The sequence below is a fragment of the Trichosurus vulpecula genome, chromosome 3, assembly GCF_011100635.1.
Source record: "Trichosurus vulpecula isolate mTriVul1 chromosome 3, mTriVul1.pri, whole genome shotgun sequence".
NCBI lineage: Eukaryota > Metazoa > Chordata > Mammalia > Diprotodontia > Phalangeridae > Trichosurus > Trichosurus vulpecula.
The window spans coordinates 236,039,224-236,051,644 of record NC_050575.1 but is presented as its reverse complement, the minus strand read 5'-3'; positions in this window follow the sequence as shown (position 1 = coordinate 236,051,644).

Genomic DNA, 12,421 nt, shown 5'->3' with positions numbered 1-12,421 from the left:
CTTTGAGCAACTAGGCCCACAGGTGAGATTTCTGGACCAGACTGGCTAAAAGCCTGTGATTTGGAGCTAAAAAGGCTTTTGTATCAGAGCTACTATAAGAACTCACAGTCTCTGACTCGAAATGTTACTTGTCCTTGCACTATTATCATCTGAATTTGGGAGTCAGCATAAGTGAGTTTACCTACTGGCTTCCTCATTTCATTTACATGAGGAGGTGAACTAGATGACCTCGGAAATTTCTTCTAGCCAAAAATATACGATTTTCCAAGTTTTAGCTCTCTGGGTCTCAGTTACCTCATCTGTAAAACAAGGGAATTAAAATAGACGGCCTCTAAGTTCCCTTCTAGGCTCTAATTTGTGATGGTTAGAGATGTTCTCCCTCTCCACCACTACCCCTCATTAAATTGTAACATCCATGAGATTAGGGACTCTCATGTCAGGTACATTGGAAAGAGTGTTAAAGTTGGGGTCCAGAGACCTAGATTAAAGCCCTGTCTTGGCCACTGTTTACCTCTGGGCAAATTACTTAAGGTGTCTGAGCTTCAGTTTGCTCACCTATAAAATGGGGATAATAACTGAACTCTATCTGCCTCACAGGGTTCTTGTGAGAAAAGTGCTTTGAAAACCTTAAAACAATATACGGATATGAGCAATTATTCCTTATTTTTCCATTTCTCCTGGAGCCTCATTCAAGACTTATGTTCTAGGCTCTTGAGAAATGTCTGCTGAATTAAGAGTTCATTAGTTAGTCTTAGTCCTTAGGCACTGACATTATCACTGTTTAGGTTTTCTTCTATGTGCAGTATGTGAACCAACAGGCCAAACTCATAGTGATAGAGCCTGGACCTGTGATTTCTACCGGGGAGGGGCAGTGCCTTCTCTGCAATTTAGAGCACTGAGAGGTTAGATGACTTTTTCAAGGTCACACAACCAATATGTGTCAGAGGCTGAGTTTGAGCCCAAGTCTTAGCAGCTTAGAGTCAGTTCTTTTCCATTATACCATAGTACATCTCTTTTAAAGCCTATAAATTCTCTATCAGAAGCAATGCTGAGATTCCCAGGAATGTACATGATTATGTAATAATAAAAATAATAAAAACAACATCAACAGCAGCTCTGTATTGCACCTCACATGTATTGTCTCTTTTGATCCTGAAAATCACCCTGGGAGGTAGGTGCTGTAATTATTCCCATTTTAGAGCTGAGGAAACGAAAGCACACAAGGGTTAAATGACTTACCCAGAGTCACATAGCTATTAAGTATAGCTAAAACAGTAAATAAGTTCTTCTTTAGTGTTACGGCTAGTGAAACAGGAGGCAGCGTGTTAATTCAGGAAAATAAAACAAACTGGCATGGATTAGAAGTTAAGTGATGAGTTTAGAATCCCAATTTTCTTTAAAACTGAGCTCACATGACATTTCCTACATGAGGACTTTTCTGATCCCTCCAGCTACTAGTACCTCCACTTCCCTCACCCCCCCAAAACTAACCTTGTATTTATCTTACAAACATGTATATTTATTGCTTATATTAATTTTGCATGTTGTATGTTTTATGACTCCCAATAAAATTTAAGTTCCCTTGAAGTTAGGTAGTGCTTCATTTATATCTTTGTATACCCTGGCACAACTACTTGTTAGTTGGTTGATTGTTTAATCCTGGTTTTTGTCAATTATCTGTGTCCTTGAGTGTGTTAACTTCCTTTGGTCTCAGTTTCCTCCTCTATAAAATGAGGCATCTGAACTACATGATATTTAAAGCCCTTTCTATCTCAAACATTCTGTGACTCTGTGATATGGAAAGAATATATACAGTTCAATAGTGGTACTCTGAAAAGGAGGCCCTTAACTAAACTTTTTCTTAACCTGATGTACAAGCTGGCCATTGCATAGGTTTGAATGTAGGTGTAGGAGGTGTAGAAAATTACTTGCAGGGGAGGCTTCCAGAGTGAATGACAAGTGTATCACAAAGTAACACAGGGACAGGTGGAAAATATAGGACGGCTGGTGAATATGGTCACTGATGGCCATGGTAAGGACAGACCTTTGAGCTGTGTAATTTATAACAGGCCCAAGATTTCTGATCCTGAGGATACAAGACATGTGTGCTCCTTTGGTCTGGGAATTTGAGTTGCTGGTCAGGAAATTACCTTATTGCTGAATAAAGGTACTACTCTGCCCACCTGGGACCCTCATTACCACTACTGCTCCTTGGTATGTGCTTCCACATTCACAACCTTCAGGCCAACATCTCAACCCTCCAAAGTACTTATATCTTCCACTGTCCACTTCCTGGTATTCTTTCATATCCCCTGCTACTTTATAATCACTTGTTCCTTTTTGTGCTTGTACCAACATTTGCAGAACAGGGGAAAGGAAACTTCTGGCAAAAGTGGAAGTATCTATGTTTTCATTTCTTAGCCTGCCGTATTCTGAGAATACTGACAGTTTGGGGTAGGGAAGATTTCATGGGAACAAGTTAGCTGTTTCCAAGTATTTGAAGGGCTAACATGGAAAAATTTTTATGTCCCTCAAAGACTAAGTGGGAAATTATAATAGAAGCTTATTTCGAGCATTTTTTAAGGAAAAGGAAGAGGTAGGAACTATGGAAAAATAATTGCTACAAAATAGAAACCTAAACAGAAAAGTGAAACTTAAGATATATTTAGTTTATCCCTAGGGCAATTCAGAGGGAGGAATGCAAGATAAATAACATTTGCCAACATGGTTACTTATTGAACCAATTCAAAGGTCAGTAATTCAACTGCTGTCCATTTACTCTCAAGCTAGAGCATGACTGGGATGATGAGCAACTTGCTGACCAACTTGGGTTCAAGGAAATGGTGATTTGTAGTTATTAGCCAGTCTCCTTCTCACCCTGTGCACTCTCATTCTCAAATAAATACTTGAAGACAAGTACAACTGCCCATGATTAATACAAGTTGTCCTAGATAACATCTAGTCATTCAGTCTTTCATTATTGTTCACTTGGTACTAGCACTAGCAATCAGGCTGCGAGGTCTAGTCTAATGCTATGTGTCCATGTAAAAACTTCTCCTCCCCTCCCCTCTTATCTCTTCTCTCCTCCTATCCCTTAATCAAGGTCGACATATTTGTGAACCAATATCTCTTTTTAACAACTGCTGTGCTTACAACTACCAGCTTCTAAACCCTTCAAACCCTATATACTGGTACTATAGTGACTTTGTGATGCTCATTATGATTCCCTATGAAGTAATAATCACTTGTTTCTTGACAGAAGATGATTAGAAGAAATATTCTAACAGAATGGGAAGATCTCATGTCTTCGGACACTCTTGAATAGAGAAAATTTAGGATAAATGAGCTTTTCTCAAAAATTTGAAGGAATATCATATTGATGAAGGATTAGATTTCTTCTGTTTCACCCCCACAGGGCAGAACCAGGGACATTGGAGTGGGGTGAGGGAGAAGTTTCAGAGAGGTAGATTTTCATTCAATATAAGCAAAACCTTTCCAAAGGTAAAATGGACTCTCTTGGAAAGTATTGGGCTTCTTTTTGCTAAAGTATGTAAAGCAAAAGATGGATGATCACTTGTCAGAGATTGTGGGGAGGGGGTGGAATGCCTAAGCAGGTAAAATGTATATCAGGTTCCTATTATGCACTTAATACTTCAGGAATTAACAAGAATTTTTTAAGTACCTACTATGTGTCAGGCACTACTAGGTTATGGGGATACAGAAGCAAGGTGCGTGTTGCCCATGTAGGTAATATGTGACCACATATGTCTTACAGGGAGGAAATTGAGGTTCTCAGAGAAGAAGTTCTGGTCTCGAATTATATTTATCTGCCTATTCCAAAATATTACTATTCAAGGGGGAATGATTTTAGCTTTAAAGTGTATTTTCTGGATGCTATACTTTTAGTGGAAGAAATGGCCCAAGTGCTCTCCCTCTGTCTCTCTGTCTCTGTCTCTGTCTCTGCCTCTATCTCTGTCTCTCTGTCTATATATATATCTATCTATATATATAGATAGATAGATATAGATATACTTATATGTATGTGTATATATATACACACACAAAGATTTGACTTTCCCACTAAATGCCATTTACATGACAACCATCATATCTAATGAATATAATGTAAACTCATTCATCTTAGCCAATAAAAAACAGAAATGAGATATATACACACATATTTACATATATGCACACATGTGTATACATGTATGTGTGTATGTGTGTAGATATGTGTATGCATACACATATCTACACACATACATAGGCATATACATATGTGCATGTACATATTTGTGTATGTATATATGTATGTGCATTGTTTATGTATGTATGTGTATGCATTATGTATGTGCATGCATGTATGTGTATATCTGCATATAAATATGCATATATAGAGATAATATATGCAGACTAAATATAATAAGGGAAGGAAGCTTTTGGGGGTTGGGGGTGTCAGTAAAAGCATTATGTAGAAGGTGATACTTAAGCTGCTTTTTGAAGAAAGTGGGGAATTTGATAAAATTAGAGTAAAAAGAGAGTAAATTCCAGGCATGAGGGATAGCCAATGCATAGGCACAGAGATGGGAGATAGAATGTTCTGTGAGAAACAGAGAGAAAGCCAATTTGGCTATTCCATAAAGTACAGGAAGGGGAATAATTCCTAATAAGACTGGTAAGAGAGTTTGGGTCCAAGTTGTGAAAGGTTTTGTAAACGAAAGTAACATACATACATACATACATACATACATACATACATGCATGCATACATACATATGTGTGTGTGTATATATATATATGTAGAGAGAGACAGAGAGACAGAGACAGAGAGACAGAGACAGAGAGAGACAGAGAGAGAGACAGAGAGAGAGACAGAGAGAGAGACAGAGAGAGAGAGAGAGAGAGAGAGAGAGAGAGAGGGAGACAATAGGAAGCCAATGGAATTATTTAGTAGGAGAATGAGCGACATGGACATATCCACCTCTTGTGTGCATATCAATTGAAAATCACTCTAGCACCTATGTGAAGGACAGATTGATGAGAGAAGAAATTTGAAACGGGGACAGTTTGTTCCTCAGGAGTTTTCAGTCTCATCTGGTTGGGAAAACAAGAGAGTATGTAATCAAATAATAATATTTGGACAATAGACTTCAGAGAATGTAGAGATCAGTTTGGAGTCAAAGGTTTCACAGAGTTGATGGTCTGTACTTGAACTGAGCCAGGGGGATGGATAGGATTTGGACAGGTAAAGAAGAATTGGTAGGTTGGGTGAGGTAATAGGGAGAGACGTTGGTAGTAGAGAGGAATGAGTAAGAACAAGAATGAAACATCAGAAAGATAATAAAGTCACCAGATTACAGAACAAGGGACCTCGAGTTAAGGGAACAGCACTGTTCCCTTAGGTCTGAGTCCTCAGGACTGTCTTTTCATGTGTGTGAGTTATTGTGTTCTGCGGTAAGTTGTACCCTCTGGAAAAGGAAACTAGCAGGATTGGGCCCTTTGATGTTTCTTATGTAAAGTCACTTTCTATAACTATCAATACTGCCCAATTGTTTTAGTTTAAACTACAAAGAGCCATCTTTGCTGCTCTAGGCCCCTCCTGCACCATTAGAGAATTAGTACAATGTAACCCCTGTCCCAAAGCACATTGACTACAACAGGAAGATCTCAGAGTGCCCCAAAACTGTGTTCCTAATACTATACTCTCAAACCACTCCCTCTTCTTTATGACATATCTTCAGAAGTTGGGAACTGATAATAAAGAGGAGGGGCAGCATGGAAAGAGTGCTCATAAGCTCAAATCCTGTCTACAACTTCAACTAGTTGTGTGATTGTGGGCAAATCACTTAACTTTTCAGCCTCAGTTTCCTTAAGTATAAAATGAGGATAGAAGTACTTGCATTTCTTTAACCACATAGTTTTAAAGAAAACCACTTTGCAAATCTTAAAGGGTTATATGTAAATGTGAAATACTGATATTAGATATTTTTAAGGGTCCCTACATCTGATTTATATTGGTTATATGAATTTGGGTAGGTCACTTGACCTTTAGGGCGCCAGGACACTATGAAACTCTGAGTTGCAAAGGAGATGCTAGTTAGCATTGATTGAGGGAGTTTTCTCCTGGGAATTCCCTCTACCAAATTTTTTATAACAAACAATAGACCATGCCTTCAAGGAGATTACATTCTACTGGACAACTCTTGAGCCAACAGGCATCAAATATGGGGACAGATATAACTCCATTCATTTCTCTATGGTGTCCTTTTTCTTTCTAGGTCAAAGGCAGCATGATGTTATTGGCATAGAGAGCAAGCTCCATCATTTCCACTGAAGGAATTCTCCTACCAATGCAAGTCTACATCTGCTTAGGTACTTATAGTCAAAGAGGAGGCACAGAAAGATTCAGTGACTTGCCCAGAGCTACACAGTAAGTATGTTTCAATTATATTTCAAAAGGATTATGTGGACCTTGGAGGTTAGCCTAAACAACAAAAGGCTATCCCTCTTGTTCTAGATACTTTCTTTTGGTCCAGAAGACAGGGTCATTTTTGTGTCATTCTTTTTCCTGGAAGGGTAGGAGAACAACAGGGTGCCAGGGTCAGAAAAAGGAGTATGTGTTCCAGGGACATTAAGGTGATGGGACTGACCAGAGAAGAAGCTTCTCAATGAGCAGCTTTGGTCCTTCAGGTCATCAGGCCTTGTGCTTAAAATATACACTGAGATCACTAAAGGGATTTCTGTTTCTTCACTCCCAATTTGCCATAGCAACTAACAGCCTTAAATAAGCTTAATCATAAGGAGGCTTCAGTAGCATCTCATATTTGGCAAAATTCCCTGAAACTGGTGACAAATCCCTAAATCCCTTAAAGTAAATATGTAGGGAGACACAGTGTTCCTTTTCACTTTCACTTTACATTTCGAGGAAAATGCAAGTCATATTGAACTCAAATTCTATTTTCATCCAGAAATTGTCACCAAGAGGTATTATGAAAGCATTAGGAAGAGAATAAATACCTGACCTGAACCACCTGTATACCTTTGGTTTTAAGTAAACTCATAATAATCCCTTATACTCACAGGGTGCTTTAGAGTCTTCTAAAGATTTTTCACATGTATTGTCCCTGAGAGAGTGATAGGGCCGGTACTATAATTTTTTTTGGAAGTGGAAAATAAGGCTCAGAGAAATTAATTATTTGACTCAAAGTCACATTAGAAAGCAATAAAGCAGGTAGAAGTTCATAAAGATGAAGGAAGGAATGAAGAAAATTAAATATGGTTTATATTTTAAAAGAAAAAATATGTATCTATAAATGTTTTATTTAAAATGATAAAATATATTCATAAATTTTAATAAAGATAAATTTTGTAAATGTATAATTAAATATATTTTATCCAATATGAATATTTAATAAATTTTATAAAATAATTTATTAAAATTATAAAAAAGGAATGTTTAATTGTTATACCATAAACTAAAATAGTTGCATGTGAATCTATGCAGTAAAATTCTAAAGGATGGAACCTTCTTGGTCTACAGTATGCCATCTTGCAAGATTTACTCTTTTCCCACTGATATTTAGCTTCTTTGTTAGGAAAGATGCTGGCAGGGTGGTGGATAAACTTGCTTGAACTTGAACTTGCTCTCTAGCTCAAAGGATATAAATAGGAAAGTAAGACTGGGAATACAAATAGAAGGATGAGAATCTTCCCCTGCTTTACAGAAGTTCGCATTGGGGGAATCTTAGGATTTTTAAATCTGGAAGAGACCTTCAAGATCAATTAGGCCAACCTCCTCATTTTGTAGGTGAGGAAACTTCAACCCATGTTTTCTGATTCTAAAGCTAGTTCTCTTTTCAATATAGCTACTTATGTGGCATATTGATTTTCAGGAATCAGAGTAGCTACAGTAACCAGGCTTTCGAGGAACTTAGTAGCAGAGATTAATAACAGAGCTCTCATCCCCATAGTATTTTAGGTTTCATAGGTCCCTTTCCTCATAGTATTCCTTGATGAGCTAGTAACTGAGGTTGAAGCTGTAATGATACTCTGAGCATCAAATATCTAATAAGTGTTAGAATTGGAATTCAAATCCAGGTCTATTTTGACTCCACTTCCAATATTCATTCCACTTTACCACACTGTTACCTGGACCTGAGAGACTCATCCATGAGTCTTCAAGCCAGAGCTGGCTTACTTCCTATTCTGGTGCTTCAAGCTTTCTGTTAGCTTATTGTTGCATTTCCTACCCATTTAAGACTACCTTTAGCATTTACATTATCTGGATTTCATTTAGGTGAAGTTATTCAGAAGAAGGTCAAGAGCAAGGCAATGCACACAATATGGTAATCTATACAGGCATACACAGATATTTTGGTTTTGGTTCCAGACAACCCCAATAAAGCCTGTTTAAAAAACAAACAAGCGAACAAACAAAAAACATTGCCTATGCCTTTAAACCCAAGTCACTCTGGCTTTCATTGAACGGCCAATAATAGCTCCCGGACCAAACTTTGGGGCTTCTTTATGTAGCTTTTGATGGCTCAGAATAAGTGTAGATAGCAGTTGCTTTCTGTTCTGGCCAGAAACTTTGAGGCTTTCCCTCCCAAACTGATACTTTGTGGTGATAAATTAGGTCATACTTTGTCTCAATCCTTGCCTACCCCTCAGTCATTGAGTGACATTGCTTCAAACAAACTGAGACCTAGGAAAGGTGTTAATTTGGAAAACTCAAGGTCACTCAGGGCATTCTCGGCTAGCCTCAGTCTTGCCATTGGACTTTGATGACTCTGGAGGAGAAAGTGAGGCTGATGACTTTTCACAACTCTGTGTCACTTAAATCCAATTAACACACAAGTCAAAACATCACTCATGTTGTCATTGATCGTCTTTGAGAAAGATAAACAACAACACGAATAAATCCAGTATCACTATAAAGTGAGTCATACGATTTGTTTTTTGTTTTCCGGTGCATATGAAAGTTATGTTTATACCATATGGTAGTCTATTAAGTGTATAATAGTATTATGCCTAAAAAATACATATGTTAATTTCAAAAATACTTTATTGCAAAAAATGTTAACTATCATCTGAGCTTTCATCGAGTTGCAGCCTTTTTGGCTGGCGATTGCCTCGATGTTGGTGGCTTCTGAATGATTGAGGTGGTGATTGTTGAAGGTTGGGGTGGTTGTGGCAATTTCTTAAAATACAACAATGAAGTTTGTCTAATAGATCAACTCTTTCACTTGAACACTTTGAGGCCATTGTAGGGCTAGTAATTGACCTAATTTAAATATTGTAATTCCTCGGGGTACATAGGGAGGTCTGAGGAGATAACAAGGGATGGGGAAGGCCCATTGGTGGAGGAACCAGAACACATAAAACATTTATTGATTAAGTTCACTATCTTACACGGCTGTACCCCAGAACACTTGTAACATCCAAGTAACATCAAAAAGTAATATCAAAGATCATTGATCATATTTCATCGTAACAGATATAATAATAATAACGAAAAAGTTTGAAACATTGTGAGAATTACCAAAATGTAACACAGAGACACAATATGAGCACATGCTGTTGGAAAAATGGCACTAACATACTTGCTCAATACGTGATTACAACAATCCTTCAAATATGTAAAAACCACAAAATCTACAAAGCACAGTAAAATGAGGTATGCCTGTACATGCTTTTAAATCATTTTGGGCTGACCTAGTTAATCCCTCTATAAATCTTTCCCTCCACCCTAGGCTCTCTCCCCAATCTATACTTGTACTCCAGGTTCAAACATCTCAAAAATGTCTCCAAATGTAATTAGAAAATAGGACTGTGATCTGGTAAAAATAAAATAAAATAAAATAAAATAAAATAAAATAAAATAAAAAGGATTGGACTAGAAGTCGGGGGTCTTGAGTACTAGTACTAATTTAATCAGTAACTTGCTATATGGCTTTGGACAAGTCACAAGGCCTATCTGGGTTTCAGTTTTGTCAATTACAAATGAGGTTAGATCATTTGGTCTCTAAGGTAACACATGTTTCTAATATTCTATCATTTTATAGAACTTAGAATATTGTGGAGTAGATAACATAGCATATATATTGGAATTCTAGGTGAGTTGGAAGTGTGAGAGGCAGCTGGCAGCAGAACACTAGACCTAGAGTCAGAAAGACTGGAGTTCAGATTCAGCCTCAGATACTTACTAGCTACGTAAACCTGGGCAAGTCACTAACCTTCTGTTTCCCTTCACTTATTCAACTGTAAAACAAGGATAATGATAGCCTCTATCTCTCAAGGATGTTATACGGATCAAAGGGATATTTGTAAAAAGCCCTTCACAGAACACCTGGTGAGGCAACCAACTGGCTCAGTGGACAGAGCACAGGGCCTGGAGTCAGGAAGTCCCAAGCTCAAATCCAAGCTCAGGTACTCGCTAGCTGTGTAACCCTGGGCAAGTCATTTAATCCTTTTTGCCTCAGTTTTCTCTTCTGTAAAATGAGCTGGGGAAGGAAATGACAAACCCCTCCAGTATCTTTGTCAAGAAAACTCCATATGGAGTCATGGAGAGTCAAACATGACTAACTGACTGAACAACAACATTTGGCATGTGGGAGGTGCTATATAAATGCTTATTTCCTTCCCCCACATACACATATTATTGAGGTTCAATTTATTGTTCAATCAATATTATTTCTCTCTCTTCTCTCCCCCCCACATACACACAGTGTGTGTGTGTGTGTATGTGTGTGTATATATATGTGTGTATATATATATATATAATATACATGGACGTGTAAATGTGTATGCACACTTATATTTTATACACATACATATATGTATATATACACATGTGTATATACACATATACGTGTGCCTACATGCATACATATATATACGTGTGTGTATATGTATATGTGTGTGAGACTTGCTCAATAAATATTCTTCCCCACAGAGAAACTGGACTCAACCCCAGGAACCACCTCTGGGATTTGGTAGACCAGCTTTGTACTTACTGTATTCTGGGTCTTCACCAGCACTGTCTGGAGATCTCCAGCGATGCCACATCCCACCCACCCTTCCTGCTTACCTAAGCCTTGGTCACTTCCCCGTACTTCAGACTTCATGATCAATGACCTATTAAGGCATTTCAAACTGGATATCATAGAGAAATCTTAAATTCAACATTTCTAAAACTGAATACATTATCTTCCCCCTTCCAAACCTTCCCTTCTTCCAAAGTTCCCTCTTTCTACTGAAGACACTACCATTTTCTGCCTCTCAAGCTTGTAATCCTGACATCACATTATCTTCAACTCCTCACTCTCCCTTGACTCACATATCCAATCAGTTGCCATTTCTTGCCATTTCTATCTTCACAACATCTCTTATGACAACCCCTTTCTCTCCACTCGCATAGCTACCACCTTAGTCCAGGCTCTCATTACCCCTTGCCTAGATTATTTCAAAGGTCTCCTAATTGATCTACCTACCTCAAGTCTCTATTCCAGAACATCTTATGCACTGTTGCCAAAGACTTTTCCTTAAGCACAGAGCTGAACATGTGACTTTCCTACTTGATCCATTCCAGTTGCCTCCTATTGCCTTTAGGATAAAATACAAACTTCTCTATTTTAAAGCCTTATGCAACCTATCTTTCCAGGCTCACTGGGCAGCATTATATCACATAGTGCTCTATCACCAGCACTCTGCATATGCTGCATATCATATACATATCATATCATATATAGTTAAACTAGCCTTCTCAATATTGGCACTGCATGCCTTGCCTTCATGCCTTTGTACCTTTAGGTCCCCATGCTTGGAATGGCATGCCTCTTTACTTCTACCTCACAAAATCCCTCTTTTCCTCTAAGAAATAGTTCAGGCATCACCTTCTGCATGAAAACTTTCCTGATGCCTCCAACTACTAATGGCCTCCACCCCAAACTAGTACTTAACTAGTTTGTATGTGTATATATTTTGTGTGTATATGTGTAGTTATTTATTTTATGCTATATACATTTTTATGTGTACTGATTGTAGGTGTTGGACTCAGTCTGGGTCACACCTTATGCTTTTACCAAACCCATGCATAAGATATACCAGCACAGACAGCAGACGATTATTTGAATACCAGATACAGCTTAGTATGCTCATCTATACTGCATCCACTAAGATGACTCTCAGTTTTCAGTTCCCAGGGTGAGGTGGAGGTGTTTTGATGGGGAAGGGAGGGATTTGCGGAAAGAAGGGGTCCCACAAGATGCCGGGAAACTGAGCAGCATTACATGGCTCTTTTCCAAATATCTAATGAAATGTAATCAGTAAGAGACTTTGAGTTAACAGTGCCTTTCTGAAGTCAATGTCCCTGGAAAACATATTGTGTTGTCTTAGGATGTCAGCGAGTCACTTTATTTAT